Source organism: Ursus americanus, chromosome 2 (assembly GCF_024610735.1).
Source record: "Ursus americanus isolate L20-20 chromosome 2, mUrsAme1.1.p, whole genome shotgun sequence".
Lineage (NCBI taxonomy): Eukaryota > Metazoa > Chordata > Mammalia > Carnivora > Ursidae > Ursus > Ursus americanus.
The window spans coordinates 19918319-19937266 of record NC_142128.1 but is presented as its reverse complement, the minus strand read 5'-3'; the positions used below and the strand labels follow the sequence as shown (position 1 = coordinate 19937266).

The window sequence follows — 18948 nt, the reverse complement described above, 5'->3', positions numbered from 1 at the left end:
AATGGGAGGCTGAACTTAGTCATTTACTGTCTGTGAGATATTCCGGGGGCCACCCTGACCAGGTTTTAAGGAGTTTGCAGAGTTGTAGAGGGTGAGTTTGTGAATCTTTGCTGGGAGCTTTTGTAGCACCGTGTGCAATGCTTCCCTTGCATCCCCTCATTCAGTGCTCAGAGCAGCCTCGTGAATTCTGGTGGGGAAACCGAGGCACAAAGCAGTGAAGCGAATTTCCATCACGGCACCTGTGAAGGAAGGGGCGGAGCTGAGATTTAAGCCCTGGCCTCAAGCCCGAGGGTTTGGAAGGGAACTCCCTTCCCTCTTTTTAAATGAGTGATTTCAATAAAATGCCAAGAATTGCCTTTAAAAAAAATTTTGGTGAGCATAAAAGTTTCAGCTTGTCCTTCAAGGATGTCTAATTCTCATCATCTGGAAATAGTTTTCAAGTATGAGGTTGATCTAGTTTACCCTATGATAACAAGGTTTTCACCCTTTCCAAATACAGGATTCCCTTACAGAAAATATGCTGTTCGGTTGCCGTCTGGCATCTGAGGCTGTGCCTCTGCAGACGACGTCCTAGCCTGTTGGGACCCCGAGTGAACTAAGAGGAAGCGGACTCTCGCTCAAGCCCAGAGGTGCTTCTGGGCTGAAAAACGCATTGGCCTTTGTGTATGGTTGTTGTGATGGAGGATTCGGCTCTCTGAGGTCTGATTTTTTGCATATCCTGGAGGAGGGAGTCATCCCATCAACGTTACTGACTTCAAGTCTGAACAGGAGTCCTTTTTTCAGTGAACTGTGAGCAATGAGCACTGTGTTAAAGATTTTGTTTGAGAAGAGGCAGGAAACTGGAGACGACTTGGAAAACCTGGAACATCGGGAAAATCCTTGCTGACCTATCCTGAGCGATTTCTGAGTGTTCAGTAATTCATGATGAGATTGTGAGTGGGCATCCGATTCGGAGTGTCCTGCTTAGTGACCTCGCCAGAGCCCCGATCCACTGAAGTGTGAGTGTGTGTGCCGAGGGCCAGACGTCAGGAAGCAGAAGGCCCTGTGGAGTGAGTGGCCCTTGCTTTGAACAGGAGCAGGATGTATGTGCCATTCCTGGAGTGGGTGTTTGCGGTTCTGCTGAAACTGAGCTCCTTGACTCATTTCTCTCTTTCCCATCTTCCCACAGAGTCAAGCCTTTCTTATCACAACCCATTACAGAACTACATTCGGGGGACCCACTTCAAATCGGCAAGTACCCTTAACCTACGTGGTACGATGTGCACTACAGAACGCTCTTTGCTTTTTTCCCCTTTTCCTTTTAAAAGGGGTGTGTGTGTGTCTGTGTGTCTGTCTGTCTGCGCCTGCGGGTGTGCACTTGCGCTGTCACGCGGAGTGTACTTCTGCTGATACGTTTACACTACATCGCATTTACCATGAAGGAATTTAAAACAGATGTCCATAGGTCACCGTTCTTCAGTCTTTACAAAATGGGTTTCAGTGATTTACAACCACTGCAAAAGTAGATTTTTTCCTGAAAATCTCTGTTTCCAGCTTTCCTTGTGAACATCCAATCTGGCAGCATCAGACCCTAAGTCCTAGGTGGCTGCTTCATGGAGGGGGGCTGTCATCCTCCCGTCCCGCCCCCACTGCTCCCCGCTGTCTTGTACCTGATCTGCTCCACCTGTTATATCACCTCCTCGGCCCCTGTGCTCCGGGTTTCCCCTCACGTTTTAAGTATGAGTGTTTCCAGCAACTCCCTGCTCACCTCTAAGCCTTTCAGTCCAAGGTAAACCTCTTCCAGAATGTTCCATCGTTTTCAGTCTGTGTCTGGCAGAGTATTCGGGGGCTTACTAATAATTCAGGTCAGAGGACATGCCCAGAGAGGATGGCCTTCTGGGATGGTGGACACAGATAACACAGGAAACATGAGACAGCGAGACAGGCCTCTGTGCAACCACAGTGCCACAGTCATGCTCCTGGTGAAGAGACTCCCAGAAAGAACATCTCCCCCATCCTTCATTTCCGTCCTACAGATTATAAGTAGAACCTGTGCAGGCTTTGCCATGTGCTGGCCTGGCTGTTTTCTCCACACTGTCGCTATCATAACTTTCTGTATATTTGGTGAATACTTGTGTCGGAATGATTACCTATAATGAAGGAGCTAACGCTTTGCATTACCTTTGATCCATCGATGCAGAAATGTATGAAGTAGAAAGTAAAGACCGGGCATAATCTCTCCCCCCACCAAGATAACCAGTGTTCAGAGTGTTTTCTCCTATGGATGAACAGTACACCTAGAGACGGATAAATATCACACATGAAAACACAAATACAGTCCAGTGCCTGGCACCTAGAAGGGTCAGTAAGTTTTTGCTGAGAGACTGTACATACACACTGAATAAATACATAGGTTGTAGTTCAATATATATCTGTTGAATGAGTGAATCTACATTTCTCAAAATGAATAGATTTATGTATAATTTTAATAAAGTGAATAATTGACACGTCCTGTTTTGTAACTATTCTGGATCCTAGTAACTCATGGCTGTGCTTGTATTGTCATTTATAGCTCTGCCTCATTATTTCTGATGGCTTTCTAGTTCTCCTTTGCATGGAAATTCCATTTTACTTAATGTATTCAGTACTGATGGTCCTTTAGATAGCTGCATTTTATATGGTTTTCTATTAAACAGTGTTGTAGAAAGCACAGGTACATGTGCGTATTTGCAGGAATTGCTGGCTCAAGGAATTGCCCCTTATGAATTCTAATAGCCACTGCCAAACTGTTCTTCAAGATCCTCTTTACTAATTTGTATTTTCACAAGAGTAGATGACGGTTCTCTTTCCCTACAAAAGACATGATGTAATACTTAGTGTATTCTGACCAGCACTCCTTCTCCCCTGCTGGTAACAGCACCCAGTGTTCTCTGGGGTACCAGTACTCCCCTGTTGCCATTCCCTGTGGTTTGGGTGGGGCTCACTCCATTCACATTTCCAGGGCATGGCATGGAACCCAGCCAGACATCTTCGGAGTCTGTCCTGGGGCTCTAGCCACAGTGAAAAGTAGTCTATGTCCCTCTGGGACTTGAACTGAGGAGGGAGGAAACCTGGGTGGGGCAGGGGTGTCTCCTTGTGGACACAGCCTGTCTAGAGAGTGGAACCCCTGGATCCAGCCCTGGCTGCAGCCATAGTCCTTTTGGACTCTGGGTCACATATGAGCCAGTAAAGTTCCCATTTTGGCTTAGGGCAATTCGAGTTGGGTTCTCTTACAAGGAAAAGAGACCTAATCAATAGGAGAGAACATTGAAAGTCGTGCTTACAGATGGGAGGAAAGGCTCTGCTCCAATTTCCTTCTGGTCTGTTTGTTTGGTTTTGGTACCTCTGTCCATTCACTCAGAGTGGAGTGTTGCTCACTGTATTAGCTGTCCCTCTCTAAACACTTGTCTCATGGTCTATAATTATGTCTTGCTTGTCTGTCTCTTCCACAGATCTATTGAGCCCCTTCAGGGCAGAAACTGGGTTGTGTTCACTTGTGATTCTTTAATACCTTGAACAGTACACAGTGTGGGCTCCATAATTCCCCATTGATGAATCAGCCATCCTAATTCTCTTCTTTGGGACCCCCCTGTCATGAGACCACCACATAGCCTCACGTCTGTGATACACAAACCATCTTCTGAAACACACTCATCCTCCCATTGTAAACACATCACATCATGAGAACTCCCTCCTTGCAGCCATTCCTAATGCTCCCCCATGTTCGTCCCATGGAACCTCACTGTGCGGTTGCTGACAAGGTCCTTGTTCTTGGGAAGACAACATGGCCTTCTCTGAATGGATAACACACACGATGGGCATGCCATTCACACACATTACTTCACTCATGGGCGAAGGGGACCTACGCTTTCTAGCCTTCCTCTTGAGTGCAGTACACCCAGAATCCCACTTCTGATGTCTGCCAGTAACACGGTAACACAGAATCACAATTCTAGGCTCTCTCCTGCCTCCGTGTTTCCTCCCGACGCCTTGACAATGACCGGAGTGGAAGGAATACAGATATGTCGAGGAAATCGACAGCGGTGAAGCAAAAGCTTCCCCAGAAAAACAGTTTTGACTTTGGGAGCATAACTGCCACACCCTTCATAGCTCTGTAATAGCCTCGGCTTCCACTGGCATCGAGCAATAAAGATTTTCAAACAGAGTCAAAGGTCAGGGCCAGAATTACAGTCCCAGTAGGAATCACCACTGACTCTATCCAGTTTTCATTTTCCCATACTTGGGCTCACACCGCCAGGGCGATCTGGTAGGAACTAGATTTACACTGGATTTGACAGTCTTTGTGGAGTTTCTACCCTGTGCTAGGCACCACAGCAGACCCTGGGAGATGAAAGACAAAGACAGCAAGGGCTCTCAAGGCATTTTGTTTACTGGAGAACAATAACAAGTAAGGAGGCCACTGCATCATAGAAAACCAGGTGCTGTGTGGACTTAGGAATGTTCCCCGGGATGGGGCCATCCAGTCTCTGTCAGAGCATCAGGGAAGGCCTTTTAGAGGCAGACACCTTGGCCTGGAGAGCTGAAGAATGAGTAGGAGGCAGCTACAGGGCTGGTGTGGTGAAAGGAACTCCGGAGAATCTCAGGTAGAGGCTAAGAAGTAAGAATGCTCGGCCTGCTCCATAAACTGGAAGTGGGGCACGTATGGCCAGAATCCAAGTGTGAAGAGAGAAGCTGCTACAGAGAAAGGTGGGGCCAAAGAGGGGCCGACTAGCTTGGTAGCTTGAAAAGGCCCAGAACTGGGGCCCCTGGGTGGCTGAGTTGGTGAAGGCTCTGCCTTCGGCTCAGGTCATGATCCCAGGGTCCTGGGATAGGGCCCCAGGTCAGGCTCCGTGCTCAGTGGGGAGCCTACTTCCTCCTCTCCCCCTGCAGCTCCCCCTGCTTGTGCTCTCTCTCTGTTAAATAAATAAATTAAATTAATAAATAAATAAATGCCTCAGAACTTTGCACAAAAGGAGCAAACACCCCTTTCCTGATACAGTATATAAAGAGGCCAGAATGACAGCATGACAAATCACTCTTGACAGTCATTGAATATTGATTTTTACAAGGCATGTTACTAAGAATGCAAAGGGAGGCGGGGGTAAGAAAGCTCACAAGGAATTATCTTAGGGTTCATTTACAGATTGTTGAATCATTGGCCCCCACTCCTGAAGAGGGAGCAGAAGGACAAAGCACAAGCTGATACCCTGCAACCCTCCACCCCCCCAGGGTGGGATATTTGTGACATTCCTCCAGGAAACTTCCAACTATCTTAATGTTAATACCTTGCTAGAAGGGAAAACAACCTTAACCTGACAATGGCAAGGTCTCCAGTATCCTCTTTAGCATAGGAAAGTTCTTTTGAAGCCCTCCCTTTTCTTTCCCTCTCCCAACTCCCAAGTATGTAATCAGTTGCCCCCACAACCCCATTACAGCAGCTCTTTCTGTCCAGGGATCCTGTCCCAGTGCTTTAAGAAAACCACCATTTTGCCCTAAAGACATCTCAAGAATTCTTTCTCAGGCGTTGGCTCTAGATCTCAACCCACCAAACCTCACCTGCCTTCCAAAACTACATCACTACTATCCTGTCTACCTCCCGCTGGGCATTATTTCTATCATTTCCTACAAATGACAGAAAAGTAGGCAGCACTAGGCTTAGGGGACAGGCATCAACTCTGGAAACAGGATAAATGCACACTAAGGTAATAGGGTGGGGTAGCAACACAATTAAACATCAAAATTAAGCCACTAAGCAAAAAGTTATGGTGGGGGGGGGACACAAACCTTAAAAAAGGAAATTGAAGAAATGGGAGGGGAAGTCAAAGTATTTTGGTTCAGACACACACAGAACTATCCACACGTGTTCTGGCCAAGTCAAACTCCCCCTTTGACCCAACTGTCGGAAAAAAAGAAGCAAGAGCTGTGCAAGACTCACACCTTCATGTCTCTGCCCAGCAAAAACAGTCTCTAGGTCCGGTACAGCTAACTGCCCTAAAAGACCTTGAAAGATGTGTCCCAGATAACTGGGCACATGACAGTCACCTCCAGGACCTCTCAAAACCACCAGTCGTTCCTGTTCCAACAGCCTGGTGGTCTGCAAACCCTGGTGTCTTCTGTCATTTCATAATGGAGAATGTTTCCTGTCAAGCATGAAAGCAGTCCCAAAGAAACCTGGAGAAGGATCTGCTTCCAAATCCAAAGGAAGAAAGGCTTTTTAAAAAGCTATTAAAAAGCTAAACTAAAAGTCTGCCCAAGGCGTTTCCACAATTCTTTCCACCCAGTTCCCAATTTGTCAATATTAAAAACTTGGGCAGTTGCGTCCATAGGGGCCCGGGTTTGGAAACAGCAGCACCTGTACAGCCCCTGCATGGACCACCGAAACTCCCTGGGCGCATCCGATGGGCTCTGATCATCCCTTCCTTATTTACTGCCATCAGGCACTTGGACGTGGAGGGGCGCAGCACCAGGGCGAACCTGAAAGGCTGAGAATACCACCCCCAGAGCACAGTGTCCGCCTGGCCTCAGGCACAAGGGTTACCAGAGTTTTCGCCCGGGGCAAACCCCGGGGGAGGTCAGGGGAAGGCTCGGGTCCACTCACTCCTGGGCCATGCACCGCGGGCCTGGAGAATGGGCAGCGGGATGACGACCCACCCCGCTGCTCCCAGGGGGCTCTGGCGAGAGCCCCGAGCTGGGCTCCAGGCCGCGACGTGGCGCAGCCCGGGCCCAGACCCGCGTGCTGCAAGGGATCGGAGCGCGCGGCCCAGAAAACAGCCGGCCCTGCCGAGCCGGCCAGGCCAGCGTCCCCAATTGGCTCATCCCCTGTCAACCCAGATCGGCGCACTCGCCTACCCGCGGTCTAGCTGGCCCCTGCTTCATGCAATTGGATTGCTTCTTCCTGGTGGAGGCGGCAACCCAAAGGGCTTGGGCAGGGCAGCTTGGGAACCACTCAGAGGGCTGCATCACCTCAGGGCCCAGGCGGCTGTGGAGCTGTTCCTGGACGGGAGCCCCGCCCTCTCTGCCTCTCATCCAGTGGCACCGCCCACCGGGGGCCTTGTGGGACGAGGCAAGGGGTGTGGTTCCCAGCCCCTCCTCCACCCAAGGCCTGAACCCCAGGCCTCTCTGTGAGATGCCAGGAGCCCCCTATCCAGCACACGGTCTTCGCCGCCTCCCGAGACCCCCTCTCCGGTCTAGGCCGCACACCTGCGGGAGGCAGTTGATGGGTCACAGCGCTCCCGGCCGCCAGTGAACCAGCAAGCCCAGGAGTGGGACTCACTGTCCCCGCAGGCTAACGAGGCAGGAAGGGACAGATCACTCTGGAGCCTCTGGAGGCTAGAAATGCCCAAAGTCTCTTGAGGGCCATGCCTTGCACGCGTGTAGACATTTGTCAAATGCACCTAGGACCTTCACTCCTAGGTGGATGGGTGCGTGGGACTGTGTACCTTTCACCTCCATTAAAAAGATTCGGTTGCGTGGAAAGCACACGCCAAAGGAGTTTGTGTACTGTGATACCACTTAGGGGGAAAGTCGAGGGCCAAGTGAATTTTGTGTGGGCAGGCACCTGGGGGCGGTCAGGCAGGAGCATGCACTCGGGGCCCGCCCAGGACCGCCATGAAAGCGGGGGAAGAAGCGGAAGGGGCCTAGGCCTGGCGTGGGAAGTCGTGGGGATGAGCGGCTGGGACCGGGACCAGTGGCCAAAAACGGCCTTGAAGAAAGGTCTTTTCCTAAGGACCTGGCCTGCAGAGGGGAGGGGGGCCGGGCCCCCGCAAGCGTTGCCTAGAAACGCTTATTGTCTTTGGATTCTTAGGCTCGCGCAGGCAGGGGTTCTGGGACACTTGGCGGGGTAGTCCGACTGCACTGGACGCTTTTTCACAGCGGACCAGGACAGTTTTATGACCCGCAGAGATGTTGCCTTGGGTTGGTGGCCTGGGCTCTGGCCTAGACCATTCCCCAGGGGAAGTGGATGGCAGAGAGCCTTGCTTCACCAGCCACATTGATTTCACCGGGCACGTGGGAAAGGGAACTTCCACTGGCGAGGAGATGGACTTCGCCGACCTCATCACATCACAGGCACAAATCAACAGACTCCTGAAGGACATCGAAACACTGGAGGCTGAGGTTAGTCACTGGAGGCGTTTGTCCCAGTCGTCATCAAAGATAGTAGACTCCAGTGAAATTTGGAAACTGAAGACCACCATCAGGGACCTAGAACAACAACGGATGAAGGAGCTAGACGAACACCAACTTGAAGTATCGGTATTACAGAGTCTCCACAAGAAGCAACTGGCCGACGTCATTGAGAGGCACCGCCAACAACTACGTGAGTATGAGCAAAGGGAAAGTGAGCTTGGACGGGTGGAGCAACAACTTGCAGAGATGGAGCGGCTGAACGACAATCTGAAGAACGTTGCTTCTGATGTCAGAGCAGAAAACCAGAAGTTGGTTTTGGCACTCCAAGATGTAAGACACCAGCTGGAAGAATCGATTCTCCGTAACAACGAGGAGTGTCTGGAAAACAACATTGCTGTGAGGGCTTTAAAGATCGAAAAAGGGCGGTTAGTAGCGAAATTGTGTCGGACTGAGAAGAAGGCATTGGAAGAGAAGAGGAAGTACAAGCAAACTATCAAGAAATTGTTACCTTTAGAGCATGCACGTTTGATCCAACTCATGCAAGAGAAAGACCTGGAACTATTCCACCTCCAAAAGAAGATCGAGCAGATGGACGCCGACCACAGAGAAACCAAGGACATGCTGTCCTCTGCTTTGGAGGAGCAGAAGCAATTGACACAGGTCATTAAAGAAAAAGCCTCAAGAAGCAATGACCTTTTAGAGCAAACCGTGGAGGACAAAGACATGCGTCTCACCTCCGTGACCGCCGAAAATCATCATCTGAAAGAAGAACTGGAGCGCCTGAGACAACAGAGTCGCCCTGTACCTGTGGTTGACCCTAAAATCCTCGAACTGGAGTGTGAAGTCTTCCAACTGAACGAGTTAAAAGATGACCTCGAGGAGGAAGTAAAGGAACAACAGAAGATCATTCACAACCAGCAGCAGGGGAAGATAAGACTGCTTCAGTCTCTACAGGAGCAGAAGCAGAAAGTGGACCATCTTCAATCCCAGCAGGAGCAGCTGCATATTGAACGCGCTCAGCTCCTTGCAGCGAAAGACCAGGAGATTCAGAATTTGCAAGACACATTAGACCAAATGAAAGCCCAGCTGCCTGACAAAAGCCAGCACATTGCAGCAGAGCACTGTGACGAGGTTCAAGTCACAAGCAGTCAGCCTCTTCCTAGAGAGAACGGAAGTGAGAAGCTTGATCCATCTAAAGGCGAAACTCAAAGATCAGTCCAAGGAATAAAAGAGCAAGAAGTGGAGCTGAAGCTTCTAACTGAACAGAACATCCGATTGACCGAACACATCGATCGGCTGTCCAAAGAGGAGATTGGTAAACTAACTCAGATTATCCAGCAGAAGGATTTGGAGATCGAGGGTCTTTCCAGCAGAATCTCTGCAGCTTCTCAGCGCCAGCACGTGGACGTGGAGCGACTTCAGCAGCAATTGCAAGAGTGTGCTTCGAAAAGCGACCAAGTGTTGGCTGTCTTAAATGAGAAAACGAGGGAGAATAGCCATCTGACAAGGGAGTATCAGAAAATGACAGAGAGACTTGCTGCCAAAGAAGCAGAGCTCCAGAGGATGCAAGAGGAAAATCGGAAACTGTCCCCGAGAATTGAATGTAGTGGTCAGGAGATGTTTAGAGAAACGATTCAGAATTTATCACACATTATTCGAGAAAAAGACCTCGAAGTGGATGCCTTAAGTCAGAAATGTCAGACTTTATTGACCATCCTGCAGACCTCCAGCACTGGTGATGAGGTTCGCGGCGTTCACGTCGATCAGTTCAAGGAGCTTCTGCGGGAACGGGACACGTTCAAACAGCGAGTGAAGATCATGGAAGAGTGGAAAGAGCAGGTGATGACCACGGTCGAAAACATGAAGCGGGGGGCATCCCAGCTTCAGAGCGATCTTCGCCAGCTCCAGGCGCGGGCTTGCACTGGCAGCGAGGAGGATTCCAAACTGCAGGCGACCTCTATGGACCTGATCCAGACTTACAGAGGCAAGGAAATAACCTTAGAACACTTAGAGAAGGACCTGGCACGAATTCAGCTCAGCGTCGGGGAGATTTGCCACGCCAAGGATCTCCTTTTAGGGAAACTGGACGCGATTTTCCTGCAGCCCTCCCCCGACTCCTCAGAGCCAGCCAACTCTCTGAAGGCCGTGACATCTGACGTAGTGAGCCAGTCTTCTCAGTTGCGCCAAGAGGAGGTAGAAGGGCTAAAAAAATCAATGCAAGAAAAAGATACAATGATTCGAACCCTCCAGGAAGAGAAGCAGAGATGGATGGATTCCGTGTCGGCCGCGTCCCCAGGAGAAGGCAAACAGCAGGAACACGGGGATTCCGACATGGAGCCGCTGAAGGAGAAACAGGCCGTTCTGCAAAACTTCATTCCGGATCAAGAGCTCCGACTGCAAGCGAAAAGTGAGGAATTGCTTTCTTTGCAGGAGAACTTCAGTAGCCAAGTGAGTGAAAATGACCTTTTGAGGCAGGCAGTCACCGATCTGAAGGAGAGACTAGCAGATTTTGAAACGGATGTGTGTCAACTGAAAGAGGAAAATGCAAAGCTCGTGGAAACATCTAGAGAAAAGGAAACGGAAAATCAGGCCTTGCAAGAGACCAACAGGCGGCTTTCCATGCTGCAGAGAGAGGAGGAATCCCAGTCCGCTGCGGTGGAAGAGAAGGCACTTGCTTTGGAGCAAGTATTGCAAGGGAAAGAAGAGGGCGAGACCGGGGAAGCGAAGCGGCTCGTCGATGCAGTTGCATCCGTGCAGGACCAGACAGTTGTGTGTCCACAGGAGAGAGAGGAAGTCCTGCTGGCACTGACACAGAAACAAATGGAAACCTGTGCCCTCCAGAAGGAGGTGCACCATTTACGGGAGAGAGAATCACGCCTCACCCAGGAGCTGGAGAGACGGCGTCACGTCGCTTCAGAAGCCGAAGATTCTCGTCGCCGCGAAGCTTTGGTCTCAGAAGGCAAAGTGGCTCAACTCAGAGAGGAAGTGACGGTCTTGCAGGGAAAGCTCGTTTTGTCTTCCACGGCCTTGGAAAACGCGAGCCATCGAGCCAGTGTGCAGGTGTAGTCGCTGCGGGAGCAATTGCACGTGGTCACCCAGCAGAAAGAGGAAGCCGCCTTCCAGCTTGCAGCCTCCCAGGAGGAAGGGAGGCAGTACGGTCACGTTCTAGCCGCCCTCAAGCTGGAACTCGCCGAGTGGATGGAAAAGGCAGACAGCCTAGAAGGGAAACTGAAGTCATTGCAGGGACGCTTCCAGAAAGCAAAGGCTGACTTGGGTCTGAAGGAAGACCAGCTCCAAGAAGTCAAGAAACGCAACGAGGTCCAGCAGGAAGTCCTGGAGGACACCCAGAAGAAACTGATGGACTTAGTAAGTAAGTCCGAAGGCATGGTGGACAAAACCCTCCTGAGGAGACTCTTCGTGGGCTCTTTGCAAGCACCTGATGCCGACCGGCAGGAAGCCTTAAGGTTGATGGCAGGCACGCTGGGGATCCAAGAAGACCAGATACGCCAGCTGTTCAGTGAAAGGCCAGGTGGGGTTACCAGCTGGGTGACTGGGGGGCCTGGATCCAGAAGCGCCCCCAACACACCTGGGAAAACAAATCACCGAGCTATGGCCAACAATTCTTTTTCAGGACTTTTCGTCCAGTTTCTAGAAGCGGAATCACATTCAGCTTTTCTACCACCTAAACCCTCTGCTCATGACGTGAAGCCCCCAGATTCAGGAGGAAGGGGAAAAGTGGCTAAGAAACAAGGCCCACAACATCTGAACACTGCCCTAGGATCCACAGCCCGAAAAAAAGATGTGAAGCCCCGCACCACAGCTGTGTCTCTCATTACCCCCCCAGGACCAGAAACGGATGGATCGGAGCACCTTCTTCTAAATGCTGTCACTGATGCTTTCCCCACATACACGCCCCAAATACTGTCACCTGCCACGAAGGTTGGAATGGCGGCCACAGGCCCCTCAAAGAAATAGACGATTCTCAAGCCTCAGAGGAGACAGCTCTTTGAAGAATGCAAGTCACTCTGTGTGTCTGTCTACCTTAGCCCAAAATGGCTTTTTGCAAAACGTAATATATTTGCAGTTTTGCTTTCAGCTTAATAAAAATATTCTTTTATGACTTAACAAGAACAGAGGTCTTTTAATGACTGCAGAGGTATTCCCCAAACTGAAAACAGTGGTGACTTCTTATGAGAGTAGACATTGGTGGGGTTGGAGGCTGTGGTCCAAGGATACTTCCAATATTGTTTGTAATGCTGTAATGTTTTCACAAGGAGCAGGTATCTACATATACCCTGGGTAAGGAACACATCAACTGGTTTTAATGTTCCGAACTTACCAAATACACAAACACACACACCTTGTACGAGAAACAAGGTGAACAGCATGAAAGTACAAGATACGTACAATTAAAAAAATGTAAATTTGTTTTACCCCGCTAAGTCCCATCTCTCTCTCTCTCTCTTTTTTTTCATTTTTAATTTTTGTTCCATTTGTTTTTCTGTTGCCTAGGAAATCACTCTATGGGTAACCTGATTTCTCTCCGGCCTTTTAGAAATATATGTGTATTTGCCTATTTGGGAGTATAGTATTTTCTGGCTTTTTTTTTTTTAAATCACTCTGCCTTAGAGATCTTCCAAAATGTGAATGAATTCCAATTTATTCTTTAAAAGAAAACCCAGCATTTTATGGATATACCCTAAATTATTTAACTAGCTCCTATCATCAGGATTTAAGCGATTTTTATTCCAAATGTCCATGATGGACTGCCTAGTCCATTTTCTCAAAAGCCACTCCAAATCTTCATTTGCAGTTCAAGGCTAATTGCTCCATTGTATGCAGGAAACCATCCATTCAGACTTCTTTGCAGTTTTATTTTAAGGTTTTACTTGTTTATTTGCCACAGAAAGTAGGGGAAGAGCACAGTCTGCGGGAGCTGCAGAGGGAGAGGGAGAAACAGGCCCGCAGCTGAGCAGGGAGCCCTGTGTGGGGCTCAATCCTGGGACCCTAGGATCATGACCCGAGCCAAAGGCAAACATGCAACCAACTGAGCCACCCAGGTGCCCCAATACTGAGTCTTAATCTGAGGTTTTCCATCAGAGTGGATTCTGCTGTCTCCATGTCAATTTCAACCTGCACTGAGACTTTTAAGGTGTAGGAGAGGTGCTTCCCTAGGAAGTGAAGTCGGCACCCGAGCAAGAGTGAGAGGCGGTCGTCAAAACCAAATGTATCAATTCCATTGATGTTCACTCAGTTGATCCCATGGGAATCTCTAGGTGTCCAAGGGTAGAAGGAAGGGCTGACGTCCTCCAGCACCATGGAGTCTGGCAATGGACTGTGGACAGAAGCAGCCACCCCCAGGCTCAGGTAGGATAAGCAGACTTTGGCCTCAGCCTGTAGCAAGAAGGCCTTGCTAACTATATTGAGCTGGTGGGGGGTCCCATGACCCAAGGAATAACAGACAGCTGGATATGAACGCTCAGAATCTGTGAGAGTCTCTATTTCCAGGAGAGCCCAGTGCATGGCCAGCAATTGTTGCTTTCATGGTCTATAACCCAGGGCCAAGGAGGGTCGTTTCTTGCATTGGGAGTCCATGGACAATTTACAGATACCATGGGTGATCCAGGGACTCCAGAAAGTGGGAGAGGAGGTTGCTAAGGCCTTTTCACTAGGGCACTACCAGGGCATTTTTTAAAAAGTTTACTTATGTGTTTGAGAGAGAACTTGAGCTGGCAGAGGAGTCCAAAGAAGAGGGAGAAACAGGCTCCCCACTTAGTAGGGAGCCGAATGTGGGGTTCTATCTCAGGACCCCGAGATCATGACCTGAGCCAAAGGCAGACGCTTCACCAACTGAGCCACCCAGTCGCCCCTAACAGGCGATTTTAACTTGGACCGATCCTAGAGCCTTTTGTTGAGGGGAGCCCCACCCAACGTGGGCTCATTTACAAGTAACAGAGTACATAGGCTTCAGTAAAATTTATAAACAAGAAATAAGTTGTGTCCAGAACCCAAAAAATACTGAGCGATGTTGGACTCGTATGTCCTTTTTTCTTTTTAAAGATTTTACTTAGTTACCCGACAGAAAGCGCAGAAGAGTGAGTGCACAGGGGCGGGTGGGGCAGAGGGAGAGGGAGAAGCTGGCTTCCCAGTGAGCAGGGAGCCCTATGTGGGGCTTGTTCCCAGGATCCTGGGATCACGACCTGAACCAAGGCAGACACTTAACCCACAGAGCCACCCCAGCGCCCCTGCACCTGTATGTCCTTAACAAGTGTGTCAAACAAATGGCCTCACAGTAGGATGTCACAAAAGTGATGTCATACCTATGTTCCTGGAGAAAGATGGGTGCAGTAAGTTCTTTCCCTCAAGGATTGCATGTGATAACAATGTGGTTTGGCAGCCCTGTGCATAACAAGGTAAAACATGTCCCCTTCAAGTTCAAGATGTTGAAATAGGCACTGAACAGAACATATTGGCCAAATATATAACAGCAAAATATTTACCACTTTTAAATTTGTTGTTCTCCCTTGTGAGCTTTATTTTTAAAAGATCTCATTTATTTTAGATAGAGAGAGTAAAACAGAGGGGAGGTGAGAGCAGGGGGAGAGAGAATCCCAGGTTGATTCCACCCTGAGCACGGAGTCTAGCTAGAGTCTCAATCCTATGACTCTGATATCATGACCTGTGCCAAAAGTTTAACTGCCTGTGCCACCCAGCTGCCCCTAGGCGGTCTCAGAGTTTTAATGGGACCAGGGTATATTCTAATCAGGTATGGTAAGACAGGAAGATATAGAAATAGCTGTCACAAAGGAAGAAGCTTTTTAGAAACACGGATCCCAAGAAAGGAGGTCATGAGAGCCATGAAGGGCCATCCAGGGAAGCACCAGAGTCAGTCAGGAGAAAGAGGGAGTGATGGGAAAATGTGGGCAAGAGCCTTCACTGTGGTTTCCACGGGAAGAGACAGGTGAGGCAGGATGAGCAGGTTTAAGACTGGTTAGTTTGAATAATTTCAGTGGGCCTGGGCCACAGTGGTGTCTGGAGTAGTCTGTCCCTGCCCTGGGGTGATCAGGGCAGGGGATGGTGGCCCAGAGTGTAAGAGCTTCTTAGAGGGAGTGGTTGGGGGCAAAGGCCCTGAATTGGTTGGTTTACATGTGAAAGGTGTGCTCAGAGGCAAGCTGTGGACCATCTCCAAAAATTAACTATGCCTGTCAGGGACAGTCCCTCCAAAGTCACCAAGGACTGAGATGTCAAAGCATTAACTACAGAAGCTAGAGAATGCAGTTATTTTACTAGTATAACCATCGTTTGAACCCTCATATTAAGTCCATGAAGGTTAGCCAACCCGTGCATCTTAGCAGATATTAAGTTAATTCAGATTTCATGGTGCACTGGGTGTTATATGCAAGTAATGAATCATGGAACTTTACATCAAAAACTGGGGATGTACTTTATGGTGACTAACATAATAAAAATATTATTATTAAAAAAATAAAGTTAATTCAGAATTATGTTGTAGGGACAAAAGCCAATTGGCCTCCTTTTATCTTTTGCCATATAAATAATTTTATTTATTTATTTATTTTTTTTAAAGATTTTATTTATTTATTTGACAGAGACAGCCAGCGAGAGAGGGAACACAAGCAGGGGGAGTGGGAGAGGAAGAAGCAGGCTCATAGCGGAGGAGCCTGACGTGGGGCTCGATCCCATAACGCCGGGATCACGCCCTGAGCCAAAGGCAGGCGCCTAACCGCCGCGCCACCCAGGCGCCCCTGCCATATAAATAATTTTAGTAAATTTGGTTTTCCTTTTTTTTTTTAAGAGTTTATTTATTCATTTAGAGAGAGCAAGAAGTGTGACAGAGCAGGACCTAGGGGGAGCGGCAGGGAGAAGCAGAGGGAGAAGCAGACTGAAGGGAGCCTGACATGGGGCTCAATCCCAGAATCTGGGGTCAGGACCCCAGAAGAAGGCGGGCACCTAACTGTCTGAGCCACCCAGATGTCCCTGAAATTTTGGATTTCCAATTGGGTCAAATTGTGACACTACGTTGAATTAATTTGGGGTGGGTGGGAGGGTTCCATTCCTCCTTATTGTCAGTTTATTTATTCCTGGGTTTATGTGCGGGGCGGGGGAGTGTCTTTTTACCCTGCTCATCCTTCTCTGTTTTTTCTTCCAGAGAGTCTCCAATAGGCATCATCAGGGTTGTATCCTTTGTCATGGCAACAGTTGTATGGTTTCAAGTCTTCTGGCTTAAGTCAGGGTGTGAATTAATACCTTCACTGTGCCACAGGGGTGCCGTGGATCTTTCCCCCATAACCTTGAGGATCGGGATCTTGTGCTAAACAGGTTTGGGCAGTGAGTGGTCAGTGAAAGAGCACAGGACTCAAAGCTCAGACGCTGATGAAGCAAAACCATCTTCTGCTATAGCCTTTCTCTCCCGTGGACTGCTTCCCCTCCCCACTGTTCCTGCTCTGCAGATTGCCTCAGGATAGTTTTTCATTTCTAGCCACTTAAAGTCATGAGTTTTGGGTTCTGTCTCCAATCACACACGGTGCACATGTTCTGGGTGTTTATGGGGAAAGGGAGCTGGGGGGTGGTCCCTCGACTGACTGTCCTCTTCCTGTGGGAATGCCAGTCCATCTCCCGTGTTGGAGTCCACAGCCAGGAAGACCATTTTGTCTATGGCCGGAGTGGGAGCCTTAAGCCTCTCGATCACAACTAGAGTCCTCGACGTGCTGGGAAGTGACAACACTAAGAGAAATGCAAGTGTGTGGCTGAGAGGTTTTGCACTGGGAGAGAAGTGGAACACCAAACACCCCTCCCCCTCCACTTTTGTGTTTCTCATCAGCTCCTGGGCCCTGGGCTGCCATGCATGTGCACCTCAAAACCCCTCCTGAGGGCTCAGGAGGACACACAGTGATAGGGAAAGGAGTGGTAGCTTGGGAGACAGGCAAGGCCACTCCCTTTGCCTGAACCACAGTGCTCAGGAGGCAGCCACGGAGCCATTCTTATGTCTCCCTGGGGTCGTGGCCTCCTTCCTTTCCACCAACACCAGAGAGGGTCATCCCCAGGACTGTGCTTGGGGTGCGCTTTCCCCAACAGGATCTGCATGTCTGCCCCAGCACTGGCCCAGCTCCCAGTCGGTGGAACTCAAGCACACCAGTCAGCATGTGTGGTTGCGACCTCAACAGGGAGTCTTGGAGACCCATACAGGTCAGATGCAGGTCACATTCATGGCACCTCACGCCTAGATACAGTCAGTTCACATTGGTTCTCACCTTGTTGGCAAAGATGGAACATTAGTTTGGAAACGGATGGTGACTCCCGTTTGAAAAACAGAACAGGAGCTAACACACAAGCTGGCCAGCGATTGCCAGTTCCCTCCCAGATAGCGCTTGTCACCTCTGAGGCTAGTTAGCTAACAAAGGAACAGTTCAAGCTGACCTATGTCCTCAGTTAAGGTGGGGCCAACCTGTTTGTGATGCCACTTGTTTTATTCACCTTCTCCTCAGTTCCCTGGTGAGAGAGAGCTTCCTGTTGCATACCTGTGGGGATCACCTGACACCCGACAGCTGTGATTGACAGCAGTTCACTAGTCACATATGCTCACAGTTCAGGGATAGGATCCCCCACACTGTGCAGGGCTGCACAGGGATTGCTCTTGGGAACACAGGGAATAAGCAGGGGCTTGGAAGGCAAGACTGTGTCCTAAAGGTGGAGGGGGGCTGCAAGTCCTGGTTCCGATGGGAGGGTATGAGTGGCTTGCTTGAAGAACTTAGTGGGCTTCTAGGGAACTGAATGCTGCTCCTCAAAAATCAACAGGCACCATGTCTGGTCCCTGTGGTGAGAAGGGTTTTTGTTTAGGAGACCTTACTTTGCATTAGGCCATTTGAGCCCCTCCTGATTTCACCAGGCATCAAGACAGCCGTTAGTATGGAATCTTAATTTCAGGCTTATGCCACAAGAGGGTATGAAAATCTAATTCTTCTTAGAACTAATAACGGAGTTTCAAGGTGAAACAGTACACAGAATAAACACATAGAGTAAGTTGTACTGCTATATACTAGATATGAACATGTGGGCACCACAATCAAACACACTCACAATTAGTAATAAAACTATACTTGAGGATAAATCTAACAAGGCATGTCCAGGAGTCACATGCTGAAAGGTATTTAGCACTGATAAAGGAAATCAAAGATACAAATACATGGAGATTTACACCATACTCGTGAATTGTAAGATTAAGCATAGTAAAGATGTTAACTCTCTCCAGATTTATAGAAAGATTTAATGCAATTCCTGTAAAATCCAGTAAGGTTTTCTTTTTTTTTCCTTTTTTGTCGTGATAGATAAGATTATTCAAAAACGTAATGTGGAAAGACAAAGGAATTAGAGTAGTTTCAAAACAATTTAATAAAAGAATCAGAAAATGGGAACATACAGTGTACCAAGTTTCAAAACTTATTAGATAGTTATAATAAGGAAGACAGTGTGTCATCTGCAGGGCACACACACAGATCAATAGAACAGAACAAAGAGCCCAGAAATCGTCCCCACAAATACATCCAACTGATTTTGAAAAAGGTGCTAACGCAATTCAACTGAGGAAAGATAGCCTTTCAACGGACTGTAGGCATTTAAAGCTGTGATGAGCTCACAGGCCCCAGACTCAGAAAAGAGCACCAGCAGGGAAGGAAGATGGTAGTTTGTCTGATCCTACCAGGTGCTGATGGGAAAGGAGGGATCTTTGTGCCCAGCTCAGGATGCAAGCTCCAAGCGCTGGGTGTCAGTTTCTTTCATCATTCT

At 48.9% G+C, this 18948-nt stretch overlaps 1 pseudogene across 11 annotated transcripts in view; it reads left to right on the top strand.

The window, feature by feature from the left end:
- Window positions 1-14237, top strand: part of LOC123778855 (thyroid receptor-interacting protein 11 pseudogene) — a 37581-nt pseudogene extending 23344 nt beyond the window's left edge. For 7 of the 11 annotated variants that reach the window (XR_015727343.1, XR_006776022.2, XR_015727341.1 and 4 more), the window contains one exon: window positions 500-14237. The product of XR_015727343.1 is annotated as a thyroid receptor-interacting protein 11 pseudogene, transcript variant X8 (transcript). The remainder of the gene's footprint in view (window positions 1-499) is intronic. The other 4 variants (XR_015727348.1, XR_015727346.1, XR_015727344.1 and 1 more) reach the window with 3 other exon arrangements.
- The last annotated feature ends 4711 nt before the right edge of the window (window positions 14238-18948 follow it).